Source organism: Accipiter gentilis, unplaced genomic scaffold, assembly GCF_929443795.1.
Source record: "Accipiter gentilis unplaced genomic scaffold, bAccGen1.1, whole genome shotgun sequence".
NCBI classification, from domain to species: Eukaryota; Metazoa; Chordata; class Aves; order Accipitriformes; family Accipitridae; genus Astur; species Astur gentilis.
The window spans coordinates 185,988-204,336 of record NW_026061006.1 but is presented as its reverse complement, the minus strand read 5'-3'; the positions used below and the strand labels follow the sequence as shown (position 1 = coordinate 204,336).

The 18,349-nt window shown below is 49.3% G+C and overlaps 1 long non-coding RNA gene across 1 annotated transcript; it reads left to right on the top strand.

Annotated features, from left to right (window-relative positions):
* Positions 1-344: 344 nt before the first annotated feature.
* Positions 345-3,561, top strand: LOC126037284 (uncharacterized). The gene is made up of 3 exons (XR_007505586.1): positions 345-406; positions 705-749; positions 3,456-3,561. It is a non-coding gene; the product is annotated as an uncharacterized LOC126037284 (long non-coding RNA).
* The last annotated feature ends 14,788 nt before the right edge of the window (positions 3,562-18,349 follow it).

Genomic DNA, 18,349 nt, shown 5'->3' with positions numbered 1-18,349 from the left:
CCGGCGGCCCCTCCCCCGGCAGCCCCTCCCCTTGCCAGGGAGGGGGCGTCGCCATCAGCCTCTCACTGCCCGCACCTGCGGCTCCTCCAGCCCCGGCCCGCAGCTGTGGTACCGAAACCCGGAACCAAACCCCTCACCACCAAGGTGAAGTGAAGCAGCAGGCACTGCCTTGACTGAGTGACAGATGTCAAGAGTCATCTGATGTGGAAGAGGTGTTAACTGGGGTCAAAATACAGATTTTAATACCCATCTGATTTTAGTTCTAAGACTTGGCGATTGCCAGGTATCATCTTTTCGATTTCCCCAGGTCCACCCGCGAGCGAGGCCACAAGGGAGATTTCTTCCAGAGAGAGGATAGAGTTATTAAGTCTCAAGACCACGATTTGCTTTTCTCCTTCATGAAGAGGTGAGTGGATCATATAGCATCACTAGTCACCCAAGCAGTTAAGCCTGAACTTTTCACCTGTCCTTTAATGCCGTCAACTCCAAGCTAAATTTTTCCCGTTATTAAGAGGGGACCAAAGATCATGTGAAGTATTATTATCCTTTCTACAACTACACCCCCATCTTGGAGCTTTAGCTACTAGAGAAGGTCTTGGGAGTTTGGGGTCAGAGGAGCTAGCTGCAAGTACAAACTTTCATACAGCTCTGTTTAGGATGTGTGATGTTTCTCTGGTTGTCTAAACCGGTCTAAATTTCCACAGGTGGTCCCAACTCTGGGTGGCTCTAACAAGGATCCTGGAACTCCAGTAAGTTCTAAACATCGTTTTATATTTTAAACATGATCCCAAGTTCCTTTTTGCACTTGTCTCTACAGTTTTGGCAGCTGACAGCCCCTAGGGGTGCTTGTACAAGTTTCTCCCGAAGGGCGAGTAAATTAATTCTTTTGTCCGTGAGGTGGATGGTTTGGTAACGTTATAATTCACAACGCTATAATTCCTTCTTTCAAATTTAAAAAAAATAATTGCCTTTTAAATCCATCCAATTTAATCTGCTAAAATGATTCTCGTTGTTCTACCTCTTTTCTCAAGTTTTGGTTAAATTCAATGTCAGTATTCTCCACGGAACTAGATTTTCATCTGACTTTGGAATCGGAAAGGCAGGCTGTTACCGAGGTTTGTGTCTTTACAAAACTTTGAATCAGTTACAAAACTAGATTATTTTTTTTAATTCAAATTACAAAACCGGTTAATATCAAGATGAATAGCTCAAACAATAATTGTTTCATTTTGTTTATCTCATGTTTAGAACCCCTCAAAAAAACCCACATACACCCTCTAAACACACAAAAAGATTATTGCCCTCGACAATATTCCTAATAGCAACCCCAACATTATAAACTTTACACAACTGTTTTCCCAAATAGATAACGTGAAACTTACTTATAGTTTTTCCGTTTTAAAGGGACAGTTTCTTTAGACTTCCAGTTTCTTGTTGGGTGCTTTCTTTATTCTCGAATAATGAAGCCAAGGTTCTTCTCCCAGACCTTTACTGCTACAAGTGTTGTTAAAATGACTCGATACGGTCCTTTCCACTTCTCGGTGATTTTATATATATTCAATCTCCTGGTCGGAAGGGATGCGCTGCTACGTCCAGTTCTAAGGGTCCAGCTGTGGAGACATACTGACAAAGTTCTTGAAAAGAATTGCTTAAAGAAATCATAACACCTTTTAAAAACATATCTCCAAAGGCACTCAAGATACTCAGAACACAGGACTCTTGATATGGTCTTTCATACATTTCCTAAAGACTTGGCTTTTCTTTCTCTTCTGGCTATACTCCGATTCTTAATAGAGCCACGGGTAACGCTTTAACCCATGTGAGGAGTGAGGTTTCCTGACAAATTTTACTCGACAGTTGCTTAAGGATATAGTTCATTCTCTCTCTCTCTCTCTCTCTCTCTCCCCCCACACACACACTTGCCTGTGGTCTATGTGGGGTGTGATAGTCTCAATCCATAGATAATACTTGGCTCAACTTGTCTCATAATCTTTGCTATAAAATGAGGGCCATTGTCAGATGACATTCTTACAGGCACCCCATATTTTGGTATTATCTCTTTGAGCAAGACTTTGACTACTTCCCTTGCTTTGTTGGTGCGACAAGGGAAAGCCTTGGGCCACCCAGTAAAGATATCAACTAAAACTAGGACATATCCTTATTTTCAAGGCAATTCTATAAAATCAATTTGCTAATATTCTTCTAAAAAATTTCCTTATTTAATAATCCCAAAGATGATCTTATTACTGGTTCGGGGATAATTTTACATATACATTTCACGTCCACTTATAATTGTTTAAACAATCTTTGTCATATTTCGCTTTCTGTTTCCCAGTATACTTTGTGATGTTCAATGGGGCAATTTCTCTTATTATTGTGGGTGGGACTATTATTCGACCTGTCGGTGTTACAGCCTATCCTGTTTCATTTTGTTAGCCTGCAATCTAATAATTAATTCTTCATCTTTTTCATTATAATTTGGAGTTTCTTTAGGCAATTTTATACCTTTCTCTGGAACTAGTGCTAGGATGCCTTTTTCTGCAGCCTCTTCAGCAGCTTTATCAGCCAGTCGGTTACCTGCGTTAGGACCGGTCTTACCTAACGGATGTGCTTTACAGTGCATCATCGTGACTGCTGTTGGTTTTTGAATGCTTTCTAACAATTTCAGTATTTGTTCTGCGTGCTGAACGGCGGTTCCTGGTGCAGATAACAGTCCTCTTTCTCCCCGTATCGCTCCATGCGCACGTACCACTCCAAAAGCATACTTTGAGTCTGTCCAAGTGTTGACTCGCTTTCCTTGACTTAGTTCCAGAGCTCGAGTAAGAGCTATCAATTCAGCCTTTTGGGCAGAGATCATCGAAGGCAAAGTTGGCAACGCAAGTACCTCCTCAGTAGTTATTGTCTATCTCGATAAAACGTTTTCCTTCACAGATGGAACCGCTTCCGTCGGCATATAGTTCCCAATCTGTTTCTTCTAGTGGCACATCTCAGAGATCCAGTCAGCTGGAGTAAACTCTTTCGATTGCCTGCAAGCAGTCACGTTCCAGTTCTCCTTTAACTCGGTCAGTTGTTGAAAACGCAACAGGGTTAACGGCGGTAGTAGTTTTTAGGTAAACATCATCTTGTTCCAGCAACAACACCACTTGGTATTTCAGCATTCTGCTAGAGGATAACCAGTGCCCCCCTTTCCGTTTTAGAACAACAGTTATCATATGGGAAACGTACAGTAATCCTTTCTCCTCAGGCGAACTTACGAGCTTCCTGGATCAGTAGCACAGTTGCACCGTTGACGTTTTTTCTTTTTTGGAGGAACCTCTGTCCTCCGGGATCCCCTGTGATTCCTTCCAGACGTCTCCTAGAGTCTTTAGGCCTTTTCTTATAAGGAGCGGAGATCCCAGATAGCAGCCCCAGACTTGTCTAATGAGGCTACCCTAGATGATTCTTTTCTTTTGCAGGAAGATCTCTTCTCCGGGATCGACCCAAGAGTCCTCCCAGGCGTCATCCCAGAACATTTTGACCTCTGCGTTCGGGACCGGAGATCCCAGCTACCTGGCCCAGACTCCCCCAAGTAAGTAGCTCGAGACATTTTTGTTCTCCTGCAGAGAAATCTCTCAACTCCGACAGCCACCTGAGACTCCTCCCAGGCATCTCCCACAGTCTTCTGTCCTCTGCTTTACCTACCTAAGGGGTCAGGTAGAAGCCCCAGACTCCTCCAAGGAAGCTACCGTTGACGTTTCTTCTTTTTTGGAGGAACCTGTGCCCTCCGGGATCCCCTGTGATTCCTTCCAGACGTCTCCTAGAGTCTTTTGGCCTTTTCTTATAAGGGCCGGAGTTCCCAGGTAGCAGCCCCAGACTTGACTAATGAGGCTACCCTAGATGATTCTTTTCTTTTGCAGGAAGCTCTCTTCTCCGGGATCGACCCAAGACTCCTCCCAGGTGTCATCCCAGAATGTTTTGACCTCTGCGTTCAGGACTGGAGATCCCATCTACCTGCCCCAGACTCCTCCAAGTAAGTAGCTCGAGACATTTTTGTTCTCCTGTAGAGAAATCTCTCAACTCCGACAGGCACCTGAGACTCCTCCCAGGCATCTCCCACAGTCTTCTGTCCTCTGCTTTACCTACCTAAGGGGTCAGGTAGAAGCCCCAGACTCCTCCAAGGAAGCTACCGTTGAGGTTTTTTTCTTTTTTGGAGGAACCTGTGCCCTACGGGATCCCCTGTGGTTCCTTCTAGACGTCTCCTAGCGTCTTTTGGCCTTTTCTTATAAGGGCCGGAGATCCCAGGTAGCAGCCCCAGACTTGACTAACGAGGCTACCCTAGATGATTCTTCTCTTTTGCAGGAAGCTCTCTTCTCCGGGATCGACCCAAGAGTCCTCCCAGGCGTCATCCCAGAATGTTTTAACCTCTGCGTTCGGGACCGGAGATCCCATCTACCTGCCCCAGACTCCTCCAAGTAAGTAGCTCGAGACATTTTTGTTCTCCTGTAGAGAAATCTCTCAACTCCGACAGCCACCTGAGACTCCTCCCAGGCATCTCCCACAGTCTTCTGTCCTCTGCTTTACCTACCTAAGGGGTCAGGTAGAAGCCCCAGACTCCTCCAAGGAAGCTACCGTTGAGGTTTTTTCTTTTTTGGAGGAGCCTGTGCCCTCTGGGATCCCCTGTGATTCCTTCCAGACGTCTCCTAGAGTCTTTTGGCCTTTTCTTATAAGGACCGGAGATCCCAGGTAGCAGCCCCAGACTTGTCTAATGAGGCTACCCTAGATGATTCTTTTCTTTTGCAGGAAGTTCTCTTCTCCGGGATCGACCCAAGACTCCTCCCAGGCGTCATCCCAGAACGTTTTGACCTCTGCGTTCAGGACCGGAGATCGCAGCTACCTGCCCAAGACTCCTCCAAGTAAGTAGCTCGAGACATTTTTGTTCTCCTGTAGAGAAATCTCTCAACTCCGACAGGCACCTGAGACTCCTCCCAGGCATCTCCCACAGTCTTCTGTCCTCTGCTTTACCTACCTAAGGGGTCAGGTAGAAGCCCCAGACTCCTCCAAGTAAGCTACCGTTGAGGTTTTTTTCTTTTTTGGAGGAACCTCTGCCCTCCGGGATTCCCTGTGATTCCTTCCAGACGTCTCCTAGAGTCTTTTGGCCTTTTCTTATAAGGACCGGAGATCCCAGGTAGCAGCCCCAGACTTGTCTAATGAGGCTACCCTAGATGATTCTTCTCTTTTGCAGGAAGCTCTCTTGTCCGGAATCGACCCAAGAGTCCTCCCAGGCGTCATCCCAGAACATTTTGACCTCTGCGTTCGGGACTGGAGATCCCAGCTACCTGCCCCAGACTCCTCCAGGTAAGTAGCTCGAGACATTTTTGTTCTCCTGTAGAGAAATCTCTCAACTCCGACAGGCACCTGAGACTCCTCCCAGGCATCTCCCACAGTCTTCTGTCCTCTGCTTTACCTACCTAAGGGGTCAGGTAGAAGCCCCAGACTCCTCCAAGGAAGCTACCGTTGAGGTTTTTTTCTTTTTTGGAGGAACCTGTGCCCTACGGGATCCCCTGTGGTTCCTTCTAGACGTCTCCTAGCGTCTTTTGGCCTTTTCTTATAAGGGCCGGAGATCCCAGGTAGCAGCCCCAGACTTGACTAACGAGGCTACCCTAGATGATTCTTCTCTTTTGCAGGAAGCTCTCTTCTCCGGGATCGACCCAAGAGTCCTCCCAGGCGTCATCCCAGAATGTTTTAACCTCTGCGTTCGGGACCGGAGATCCCATCTACCTGCCCCAGACTCCTCCAAGTAAGTAGCTCGAGACATTTTTGTTCTCCTGTAGAGAAATCTCTCAACTCCGACAGCCACCTGAGACTCCTCCCAGGCATCTCCCACAGTCTTCTGTCCTCTGCTTTACCTACCTAAGGGGTCAGGTAGAAGCCCCAGACTCCTCCAAGGAAGCTACCGTTGAGGTTTTTTCTTTTTTGGAGGAGCCTGTGCCCTCTGGGATCCCCTGTGATTCCTTCCAGACGTCTCCTAGAGTCTTTTGGCCTTTTCTTATAAGGACCGGAGATCCCAGGTAGCAGCCCCAGACTTGTCTAATGAGGCTACCCTAGATGATTCTTTTCTTTTGCAGGAAGTTCTCTTCTCCGGGATCGACCCAAGACTCCTCCCAGGCGTCATCCCAGAACGTTTTGACCTCTGCGTTCAGGACCGGAGATCGCAGCTACCTGCCCAAGACTCCTCCAAGTAAGTAGCTCGAGACATTTTTGTTCTCCTGTAGAGAAATCTCTCAACTCCGACAGGCACCTGAGACTCCTCCCAGGCATCTCCCACAGTCTTCTGTCCTCTGCTTTACCTACCTAAGGGGTCAGGTAGAAGCCCCAGACTCCTCCAAGTAAGCTACCGTTGAGGTTTTTTTCTTTTTTGGAGGAACCTCTGCCCTCCGGGATTCCCTGTGATTCCTTCCAGACGTCTCCTAGAGTCTTTTGGCCTTTTCTTATAAGGACCGGAGATCCCAGGTAGCAGCCCCAGACTTGTCTAATGAGGCTACCCTAGATGATTCTTCTCTTTTGCAGGAAGCTCTCTTCTCCGGAATCGACCCAAGAGTCCTCCCAGGCGTCATCCCAGAACATTTTGACCTCTGCGTTCGGGACTGGAGATCCCAGCTACCTGCCCCAGACTCCTCCAGGTAAGTAGCTCGAGACATTTTTGTTCTCCTGTAGAGAAATCTCTCAACTCCGACAGGCACCTGAGACTCCTCCCAGGCATCTCCCACAGTCTTCTGTCCTCTGCTTTACCTACCTAAGGGGTCAGGTAGAAGCCCCAGACTCCTCCAAGGAAGCTACCGTTGAGGTTTTTTCTTTTTTGGAGGAGCCTCTGACCTCCGGGATTCCCTGTGATTCCTTCCAGACGTCTCCTAGCGTCTTTTGGCCTTTTCTTATAAGGACCGGAGATCCCAGGTAGCAGCCCCAGACTTGTCTAATGAGGCTACCCTAGATGATTCTTCTCTTTTGCAGGAAGCTCTCTTCTCCGGGATCGACCCAAGACTCCTCCCAGGCGTCATCCCAGAACGTTTTGACATCTGTGTTCGGGACCGGAGATCCCATCTACCTGCCCCAGACTCCTCCAAGTAAGTAGCTCGAGACATTTTTGTTCTCCTGCAGAGAAATCTCTCAACTCCGACAGCCACCTGAGACTCCTCCCAGGCATCTCCCACAGTCTTCTGTCCTCTGCTTTACCTACCTAAGGGGTCAGGTAGAAGCCCCAGACTCCTCCAAGGAAGCTACCGTTGAGGTTTTTTCTTTTTTGGAGGAGCCTGTGCCCTCTGGGATCCCCTGTGATTCCTTCCAGACGTCTCCTAGAGTCTTTTGGCCTTTTCTTATAAGGACCGGAGATCCCAGGTAGCAGCCCCAGACTTGTCTAATGAGGCTACCCTAGATGATTCTTTTCTTTTGCAGGAAGTTCTCTTCTCTAGGATCGACCCAAGAGTCCTCCCAGGCGTCATCCCAGAATGTTTTGACCTCTGCGTTCAGGACCGGAGATCCCAGCTACCTGCCCCAGACTCCTCCAAGTAAGTAGCTCGAGACATTTTTGTTCTCCTGTAGAGAAATCTCTCAACTCCGACAGGCACCTGAGACTCCTCCCAGGCATCTCCCACAGTCTTCTGTCCTCTGCTTTACCTACCTAAGGGGTCAGGTAGAAGCCCCAGACTCCTCCAAGGAAGCTACCGTTGACGTTTTTTCTTTTTTGGAGGAACCTGTGCCCTCCGGGATCCCCTGTGATTCCTTCCAGACGTCTCCTAGAGTCTTTTGGCCTTTTCTTATAAGGACCGGAGATCGCAGGTAGCAGCCCCAGATTTGTCTAATGAGGCTAGCCTAGATGATTCTTCTCTTTTGCAGGAAGCTCTCTTCTCCGGGATCGACCCAAGAGTCCTCCCAGGCGTCATCCCGGAACGTATTGACCTCTGCGTTCGAGACCGGAGATCCCATCTACCTGCCCCAGACTCCTCCAAGGAAGTAGCTCGAGACATTTTTGTTCTCCTGTAGAGAAATCTCTCAACTCCGACAGCCACCTGAGACTCCTCCCAGGCATCTCCCACAGTCTTCTGTCTTCTGCTTTACCTACCTAAGGGGTCAGGTAGAAGCCCCAGACTCCTCCAAGGAAGCTACCGTTGAGGCTTTTTTCTTTTTTGGAGGAAACACTGCCCTCCGGGATTCCCTGTGATTCCTTCCAGAGGTCTCCTAGAGTCTTTTGGCCTTTTCTTATAAGGACCGGAGATCCCAGGTAGCAGCCCCAGAATTGTTTAATGAGGCTACCCTAGATGATTCTTCTCTCTTGCAGGAAGCTCTCTTCTCCGGGATCGACCCAAGACTCCTCCCAGGCGTCATCCCAGAATGTTCTAACCTCTGCGTTCTGGACCGGAGATCCCATCTACCTGCCCCAGACTCCTCCAAGTGAGTAGCTCGAGACATTTTTGTTCTCCTGTAGAGAAATCTCTCAACTACGACAGCCACCTGAGACTCCTCCCAGGCATCTCCCACAGTCTTCTGTCCTCTGCTTTACCTACCTAAGGGGTCAGGTAGAAGCCCCAGACTCCTCCAAGTAAGCTACCGTTGAGGCTTTTTTCTTTTTTGGAGGAACCTCTGCCCTCCGGGATTCCCTGTGATTCCTTCCAGACGTCTCCTAGCGTCTTTTGGCCTTTTCTTATAAGGACCGGAGATCGCAGGTAGCAGCCCCAGACTTGTCTAATGAGGCTACCCTAGATGATTCTTCTCTTTTGCAGGAAGCTCTCTTGTCCGGAATCGACCCAAGACTCCTCCCAGGCGTCATCCCAGAACATTTTGACCTCTGCGTTCGGGACCGGAGATCCCAGCTACCTGCCCCAGACTCCTCCAGGTAAGTAGCTCGAGACATTTTTGTTCTCCTGTAGAGAAATCTCTCAACTCCGACAGGCACCTGAGACTCCTCCCAGGCATCTCCCACAGTCTTCTGTCCTCTGCTTTACCTACCTAAGGGCTCAGGTAGAAGCCCCAGACTCCTCCAAGGAAGCTACCGTTGAGGTTTTTTTCTTTTTTTCGAGGAGCCTCTGACCTCCAGGATTCCCTGTGATTCCTTCCAGACGTCTCCTAGCGTCGTTTGGCCTTTTCTTATAAGGACCGGACATCCCAGGTAGCAGCCCCAGACTTGTCTAATGAGGCTACCCTAGATGATTCTTTTCTTTTGCAGGAAGTTCTCTTCTCTAGGATCGACCCAAGAGTCCTCCCAGGCGTCATCCCAGAATGTTTTGACCTCTGCGTTCAGCACCGGAGATCCCATCTACCTGCCCCAGACTCCTCCAAGTAAGTAGCTCGAGACATTTTTGTTCTCCTGTAGAGAAATCTCTCAACTCCGACAGCCAGCTGAGACTCCTCCCAGGCATCTCCCACAGTCTTCTGTGCTCTGCTTTACCTACCTAAGGGGTCAGGTAGAAGCCCCAGACTCCTCCAAGGAAGCTACCGTTGAGGCTTTGTTCTTTTTTGGAGGAACCTCTGCCCTCCGGGATTCGCTGTGATTCCTTCCAGACGTCTCCTAGAGTCTTTTGGCCTTTTCTTATAAGGACCGGAGATCCCAGGTAGCAGCCCCAGAATTGTTTAATGAGGCTACCCTAGATGATTCTTCTCTTTTGCAGGAAGCTCTCTTCTCCGGGATCGACCCAAGACTCCTCCCAGGCGTCATCCCAGAATGTTTTGACCTCTGCGTTCAGGACCGGAGATCCCAGCTACCTGGCCCAGACTCCCCCAAGTAAGTAGCTCGAGACATTTTTGTTCTCCTGCAGAGAAATCTCTCAACTCCGACAGCCACCTGAGACTCCTCCCAGGCATCTCCCACAGTCTTCTGTCTTCTGCTTTACCTACCTAAGGGGTCAGGTAGAAGCCCCAGACTCTTCCAAGCAAGCTACCGTTGACGTTTTTTTCTTTTTTTTGGAGTAGCCTCTGACCTCCGGGATTCCCTGTGATTCCTTCCAGACGTCTCCTAGCGTCTTTTGGCCTTTTCTTATAAGGACCGGAGATCCCAGGTAGCAGCCCGAGAATTGTTTAATGAGGCTACCCTAGATGATTCTTCTCTTTTGCAGGAAGCTCTCTTCTCCGGGATCGACCCAAGACTCCTCCCAGGCGTCATCCCAGAATGTTTTAACCTCTGCGTTCGGGACCGGAGATCCCATCTACCTGCCCCAGACTCCTCCAAGTGAGTAGCTCGAGACATTTTTGTTCTCCTGTAGAGAAATCTCTCAACTCCGACAGCCACCTGAGACTCCTCCTAGGCATCTCCCACAGTCTTCTGTCCTCTGCTTTACCTACCTAAGGGGTCAGGTAGAAGCCCCAGACTCCTCCAAGGAAGCTACCGTTGACGTTTTTTTCTTTTTTTTGGAGTAGCCTCTGACCTCCGGGATTCCCTGTGATTCCTTCCAGACGTCTCCTAGCGTCTTTTGGCCTTTTCTGATAAGGACCGGAGATCCCAGGTAGCAGCCCCAGACTTGTCTAATGAGGCTACCCTAGATGATTCTTCTCTTTTGCAGGAAGCTCTCTTCTCTGGGATCAACCCAAGACTCCTCCCAGGCGTCATCCCAGAATGTTTTGACCTCTGCGTTTGGGACCGGAGATCCCATCTACCTGCCCCAGACTCCTCCAAGTAAGTAGCTCGAGACATTTTTGTTCTCCTGTAGAGAAATCTCTCAACTCCGACAGCCAGCTGAGACTCCTCACAGGCATCTCCCACAGTCTTCTGTCCTCTGCTTTACCTACCTACGGGCTCAGGTAGAAGCCCCAGACTCCTCCAAGGAAGCTACCGTTGAGGCTTTTTTCTTTTTTGGAGGAACCTCTGCCCTCCGGGATTCCCTGTGATTCCTTCCAGACGTCTCCTAGAGTCTTTTGGCCTTTTCTTATAAGGACCGGAGATCCCAGGTAGCAGCCCCAGACTTGTTTAATGAGGCTAACCTAGATGATTCTTCTCTTTTGCAGGAAGCTCTCTTCTCCGGAATCGACCCAAGACTCCTCCCACGCGTCATCCCAGAACATTTTGACCTCTGCGTTCGGGACCGGAGATCCCATCTACCTGCCCAGACTCCTCCAAGTAAGTAGCTCGAGACATTTTTGTTCTCCTGTAGAGAAATCTCTCAACTCCGACAGCCACCTGAGACTCCTCCCAGGCATCTCCCACAGTCTTCTGTCCTCTGCTTTACCTACCTAAGGGGTCAGGTAGAAGCCCCAGACTCCTCCAAGGAAGCTATCGTTGAGGCTTTTTTCTTTTTTGGAGGAACCTCTGCCCTCCGGGATCCCCTGTGATTCCTTCCAGACGTCTCCTAGAGTCTTTTGGCCTTTTCTTATAAGGACCGGAGATCCCAGGTAGCAGCCCCAGACTTGTCTAATGAGGCTACCCTAGATGATTCTTCTCTTTTGCAGGAAGCTCTCTTCTCCGGGATCGACCCAAGACTCCTCCCAGGCGTCATCCCAGAACATTTTGACCTCTGCGTTCGGGACCGGAGATCCCATCTACCTGCCCCAGACTCCTCCAAGTAAGTAGCTCGAGACATTTTTGTTCTCCTGTAGAGAAATCTCTCAACTCCGACAGTCACCTGAGACTCCTCCCAGGCATCTGCCACAGTCTTCTGTCCTCTGCTTTACCAACCTAAGGGGTCAGGTAGAAGCCCTAGACTCCTCCAAGGAAGCTACCGTTGAGGTTTTTTTCTTTTTTTCGAGGAGCCTCTGACCTCCGGGATTCCCTGTGATTCCTTCCAGACGTCTCCTAGCGTCTTTTGGCCTTTTCTTATAAGGACCGGAGATCGCAGGTAGCAGCCCCAGACTTGTCTAAAGAGGCTACCCTAGATGATTCTTCTCTTTTGCAGGAAGCTGTCTTCTCCGGGATCGACCCAAGACTCCTCCCAGGCGTCATCCCAGAACGTTTTGACATCTGTGTTCGGGACCGGAGATCCCATCTACCTGCCCCAGACTCCTCCAAGTAAGTAGCTCGAGACATTTTTGTTCTCCTGTAGAGAAATCTCTCAACTCCGACAGCCACCTGAGACTCCTCCCAGGCATCTCCCACAGTCTTCTTTCCTCTGCTTTACCTACCTAAGGGGTCAGGTAGAAGCCCCAGACTCCTCCAAGGAAGCTACCGTTGAGGTTTTTTCTTTTTTTCGAGGAGCCTCTGACCTCCGGGATTCCCTGTGATTCCTTCCAGACGTCTCCTAGCGTCTTTTGGCCTTTTCTTATAAGGACCGGAGATCCCAGGTAGCAGCCCCAGACTTGTCTAATGAGGCTACCCTAGATGATTCTTCTCTTTTGCAGGAAGCTCTCTTCTCCAGGATCGACCCAAGACTCCTCCCAGGCGTCATCCCAGAACGTTTTGACATCTGTGTTCGGGACCGGAGATCCCATCTACCTGCCCCAGACTCCTCCAAGTAAGTAGCTCGAGACATTTTTGTTCTCCTGTAGAGAAATCTCTCAACTCCGACAGCCACCTGAGACTCCTCCCAGGCATCTCCCACAGTCTTCTGTCCTCTGCTTTACCTACCTAAGGGCTCAGGTAGAAGCCCCAGACTCCTCCAAGGAAGCTACCGTTGAGGTTTTTTCTTTTTTGGAGGAGCCTGTGCCCTCTGGGATCCCCTGTGATTCCTTCCAGACGTCTCCTAGAGTCTTTTGGCCTTTTCTTATAAGGACCGGAGATCCCAGGTAGCAGCCCCAGACTTGTCTAATGAGGCTACCCTAGATGATTCTTTTCTTTTGCAGGAAGTTCTCTTCTCTGGGATCGACCCAAGAGTCCTCCCAGGCGTCATCCCAGAATGTTTTGACCTCTGCGTTCAGGACCGGAGATCCCAGCTACCTGCCCCAGACTCCTCCAAGTAAGTAGCTCGAGACATTTTTGTTCTCCTGTAGAGAAATCTCTCAACTCCGACAGCCAGCTGAGACTCCTCCCAGGCATCTCCCACAGTCTTCTGTCCTCTGCTTTACCTACCTAAGGGGTCAGGTAGAAGCCCCAGACTCCTCCAAGGAAGCTACCGTTGAGGTTTTTTTCTTTTTTGGAGGAACCTCTGCCCTCCGGGATTCCCTGTGATTCCTTCCAGACGTCTCCTAGCGTCTTTTGGCCTTCTCTTATAAGGACCGGAGATCCCAGGTAGCAGCCCCAGAATTGTTTAATGAGGCTACCCTAGATGATTCTTCTCTTTTGCAGGAAGCTCTCTTCTCCGGGATCGACCCAAGACTCCTCCCAGGCGTCATCCCAGAATGTTTTAACCTCTGCGTTCGGGACCGGAGATCCCATCTACCTGGCCCAGACTCCTCCAAGTGAGTAGCTCGAGACATTTTTGTTCTCCTGTAGAGAAATCTCTCAACTCCGACAGCCACCTGAGACTCCTCCCAGGCATCTCCCACAGTCTTCTGTCCTCTGCTTTACCTACCTAAGGGGTCAGGTAGAAGCCCCAGACTCCTCCAAGGAAGCTACCGTTGAGGTTTTTTCTTTTTTGGAGGAGCCTGTGCCCTCTGGGATCCCCTGTGATTCCTTCCAGACGTCTCCTAGAGTCTTTTGGCCTTTTCTTATAAGGACCGGAGATCCCAGGTAGCAGCCCCAGACTTGTCTAATGAGGCTACCCTAGATGATTCTTTTCTTTTGCAGGAAGTTCTCTTCTCCGGGATCGACCCAAGACTCCTCCCAGGCGTCATCCCAGAACGTTTTGACCTCTGCGTTCAGGACCGGAGATCGCAGCTACCTGCCCCAGACTCCTCCAAGTAAGTAGCTCGAGACATTTTTGTTCTCCTGTAGAGAAATCTCTCAACTCCGACAGGCACCTGAGACTCCTCCCAGGCATCTCCCACAGTCTTCTGTCCTCTGCTTTACCTACCTAAGGGCTCAGGTAGAAGCCCCAGACTCCTCCAAGTAAGCTACCGTTGAGGCTTTTTTCTTTTTTGGAGGAACCTCTGCCCTCCGGGATTCCCTGTGATTCCTTCCAGACGTCTGCTAGAGTCTTTTGGCCATTTCTTATAAGGACCGGAGATCGCAGGTAGCAGCCCCAGACTTGTCTAATGAGGCTACCCTAGATGATTCTTCTCTTTTGCAGGAAGCTCTCTTCACCGGGATCGACCCAAGAGTCCTCCCAGGCGTCATCCCAGAATGTTTTGACCTCTGCGTTCAGGACCGGAGATCCCAGCTACCTGCCCCAGACTCCTCCAAGTAAGTAGCTCGAGACATTTTTGTTCTCCTGTAGAGAAATCTCTCAACTCCGACAGCCAGCTGAGACTCCTCCCAGGCATCTCCCACAGTCTTCTGTTCTCTGCTTTACCTACCTAAGGGGTCAGGTAGAAGCCCCAGACTCCTCCAAGGAAGCTACCGTTGAGGTTTTTTTCTTTTTTGGAGGAACCTCTGCCCTCCGGGATTCCCTGTGATTCCTTCCAGACGTCTCCTAGCGTCTTTTGGCCTTCTCTTATAAGGACCGGAGATCCCAGGTAGCAGCCCCAGACTTGTCTAATGAGGCTACCCTAGATGATTCTTCTCTTTTGCAGGAAGCTCTCTTCTCCGGGATCGACCCAAGACTCCTCCCAGGCGTCATCCCAGAACATTTTGACCTCTGCGTTCGGGACCGGAGATCCCAGCTACCTGCCCCAGACTCCTCCAAGGAAGTAGCTCGAGACATTTTTGTTCTCCTGTAGAGAAATCTCTCAACTCCGACAGGCACCTGAGACTCCTCCCAGGCATCTCCCACAGTCTTCTGTCCTCTGCTTTACCTACCTAAGGGGTCAGGTAGAAGCCCCAGACTCCTCCAAGGAAGCTACCGTTGAGGCTTTTTTCTTTTTTGGAGGAAACACTGCCCTCCGGGATCCCCTGTGATTCCTTCCAGACGTCTCCTAGAGTCTTTTGGCCTTTTCTTATAAGGACCGGAGATCCCAGGTAGCAGCCCCAGATTTGTCTAATGAGGCTAGCCTAGATGATTCTTCTCTTTTGCAGGAAGCTCTCTTCTCCGGGATCGACCCAAGAGTCCTCCCAGGCGTCATCCCGGAACGTATTGACCTCTGCGTTCGAGACCGGAGATCCCAGCTACCTGCCCCAGACTCCTCCAAGTAAGTAGCTCGAGACATTTTTGTTCTCCTGTAGAGAAATCTCTCAACTCCGACAGCCACCTGAGACTACTCCCAGCCATCTCCCACAGTCTTCTGTCTTCTGCTTTACCTACCTAAGGGGTCAGGTAGAAGCCCCAGACTCCTCCAAGGAAGCTACCGTTGAGGCTTTTTTCTTTTTTGGAGGAACCTCTGCCCTCCGGGATTCCCTGTGATTCCTTCCAGACGTCTCCTAGAGTCTTTTGGCCTTTTCTTATAAGGACCGGAGATCCCAGGTAGCAGCCCGAGAATTGTTTAATGAGGCTACCCTAGATGATTCTTCTCTTTTGCAGGAAGCTCTCTTCTCCGGGATCGACCCAAGACTCCTCCCAGGCGTCATCCCAGAATGTTCTAACCTCTGCGTTCTGGACCGGAGATCCCAGCTACCTGCCCCAGACTCCTCCAAGTGAGTAGCTCGAGACATTTTTGTTCTCCTGTAGAGAAATCTCTCAACTACGACAGCCACCTGAGACTCCTCCCAGGCATCTCCCACAGTCTTCTGTCTTCTGCTTTTACCTACCTAAGGGGTCAGGTAGAAGCCCCAGACTCCTCCAAGGAATCTACCGTTGAGGTTTTTTTCTTTTTTGGAGGAACCTCTGCCCTCCAGGATCCCCTGTGATTCCTTCCAGACGTCTCCTAGAGTCTTTTGGCCTTTTCTTATAAGGACCGGAGATCCCAGGTAGCAGCCCCAGACTTGTCTAATGAGGCTACCCTAGATGATTCTTTTCTTTTGCAGGAAGTTCTCTTCTCCGGGATCGACCCAAGACTCCTCCCAGGCGTCATCCCAGAACGTTTTGACCTCTGCGTTCAGGACCGGAGATCGCAGCTACCTGCCCCAGACTCCTCCAAGTAAGTAGCTCGAGACATTTTTGTTCTCCTGTAGAGAAATCTCTCAACTCCGACAGGCACCTGAGACTCCTCCCAGGCATCTCCCACAGTCTTCTGTCCTCTGCTTTACCTACCTAAGGGCTCAGGTAGAAGCCCCAGACTCCTCCAAGTAAGCTACCGTTGAGGCTTTTTTCTTTTTTGGAGGAACCTCTGCCCTCCGGGATTCCCTGTGATTCCTTCCAGACGTCTGCTAGAGTCTTTTGGCCATTTCTTATAAGGACCGGAGATCGCAGGTAGCAGCCCCAGACTTGTCTAATGAGGCTACCCTAGATGATTCTTCTCTTTTGCAGGAAGCTCTCTTCACCGGGATCGACCCAAGAGTCCTCCCAGGCGTCATCCCAGAATGTTTTGACCTCTGCGTTCAGGACCGGAGATCCCAGCTACCTGCCCCAGACTCCTCCAAGTAAGTAGCTCGAGACATTTTTGTTCTCCTGTAGAGAAATCTCTCAACTCCGACAGCCAGCTGAGACTCCTCCCAGGCATCTCCCACAGTCTTCTGTTCTCTGCTTTACCTACCTAAGGGGTCAGGTAGAAGCCCCAGACTCCTCCAAGGAAGCTACCGTTGAGGTTTTTTTCTTTTTTGGAGGAACCTCTGCCCTCCGGGATTCCCTGTGATTCCTTCCAGACGTCTCCTAGCGTCTTTTGGCCTTCTCTTATAAGGACCGGAGATCCCAGGTAGCAGCCCCAGACTTGTCTAATGAGGCTACCCTAGATGATTCTTCTCTTTTGCAGGAAGCTCTCTTCTCCGGGATCGACCCAAGACTCCTCCCAGGCGTCATCCCAGAACATTTTGACCTCTGCGTTCGGGACCGGAGATCCCAGCTACCTGCCCCAGACTCCTCCAAGGAAGTAGCTCGAGACATTTTTGTTCTCCTGTAGAGAAATCTCTCAACTCCGACAGCCACCTGAGACTCCTCCCAGGCATCTCCCACAGTCTTCTGTCCTCTGCTTTACCTACCTAAGGGGTCAGGTAGAAGCCCCAGACTCCTCCAAGGAAGCTACCGTTGAGGCTTTTTTCTTTTTTGGAGGAACCTCTGCCCTCCGGGATTCCCTGTGATTCCTTCCAGACGTCTCCTAGAGTCTTTTGGCCTTTTCTTATAAGGACCGGAGATCGCAGGTAGCAGCCCCAGAATTGTTTAATGAGGCTACCCTAGATGATTCTTCTCTTTTGCAGGAAGCTCTCTTCTCCGGGATCGACCCAAGACTCCTCCCAGGCGTCATCCCAGAATGTTTTGACCTCTGCGTTATGGACCGGAGATCCCAGCTACCTGCCCCAGACTCCTCCAAGTAAGTAGTGTCATAAATTGCAACCACAAGGGATCATAATCCAATTAAAATTTTATTAATTATAGCAAGTAGAATATGAGCAAATACAGCGCTGGACGGCAGGGGAGTCTGCGCTCCACCAACTGCCGTAACTTTTGGTTACAGTTACATTCCTTATATACATTTCATGTACCCTTTTCTTGTAAGTCTCCGCCTTGTCCTGTTTCTTCTTTCTTCACTGGTGTAAGTCTGTTACCATGCAGATTCGGTAGATGTTCTCAAGGATGACTGTCCTTTGATATGGAATGTCTTTTGATGTGGAGAAATGCAGCTGTTGTTCTTCCTTTCCTTATCTAGGGAGTCATAGCCATTACTTTTTCCCCCTTATCTAGTAAGTTATAGCAAGTGCCCTCTTCCCGGGACCTCCACACATAATTCGAGCAAGTCTTGTCATTTACACAAGGCATATGTTAACTCTCAACATCTCTTCCCCCTTCTTGATTTCCTGAACAAATTTAACCCGTTTATTACATAAGCGATCTCATGTCTTTTTGCAGTTTAATCTTTACACTGGGTTTAACATAAATCTTAATAAACAATATCATATTCATAGTTTCTCACAATCCCCCCTTTTTCTTTTTGTCCTATTATTGTTTATTAGACGTTACTTTCACTTTCGGTACTGTAAGCCAAACTTTTCTCATAATCCCAACATTTATCATAACATTCACAAGGTAATACTTTACAATTACAATATGTATAGTTTTCACGTGGCATAACGTTTTCACAACAATCTTCATCCTCATTAATAGGTACACTCTTATATTTTGCCCCAGACCTCGTAGTTAAAATAAGCAGTTTAGCCATGTCTAACCGTTCTTTAATAAAGTGTAAAATATAGCGTAATATAAAAGGCCCAAATACAAGTCCCAAAATCAACATAATAAGCGGTCCTGCTAAAGCAGACAACAAAGTGGTTAGCCAAGGTGAAACATTAAACCAGTTTTCATACCATGATTTGTTCGCTTCGCGATCCTTTTTACGTTTGTCCAATCTTTTTCGGAGTTCAGACATGGTGTCCTGGACTACTCCCGTGTGATCA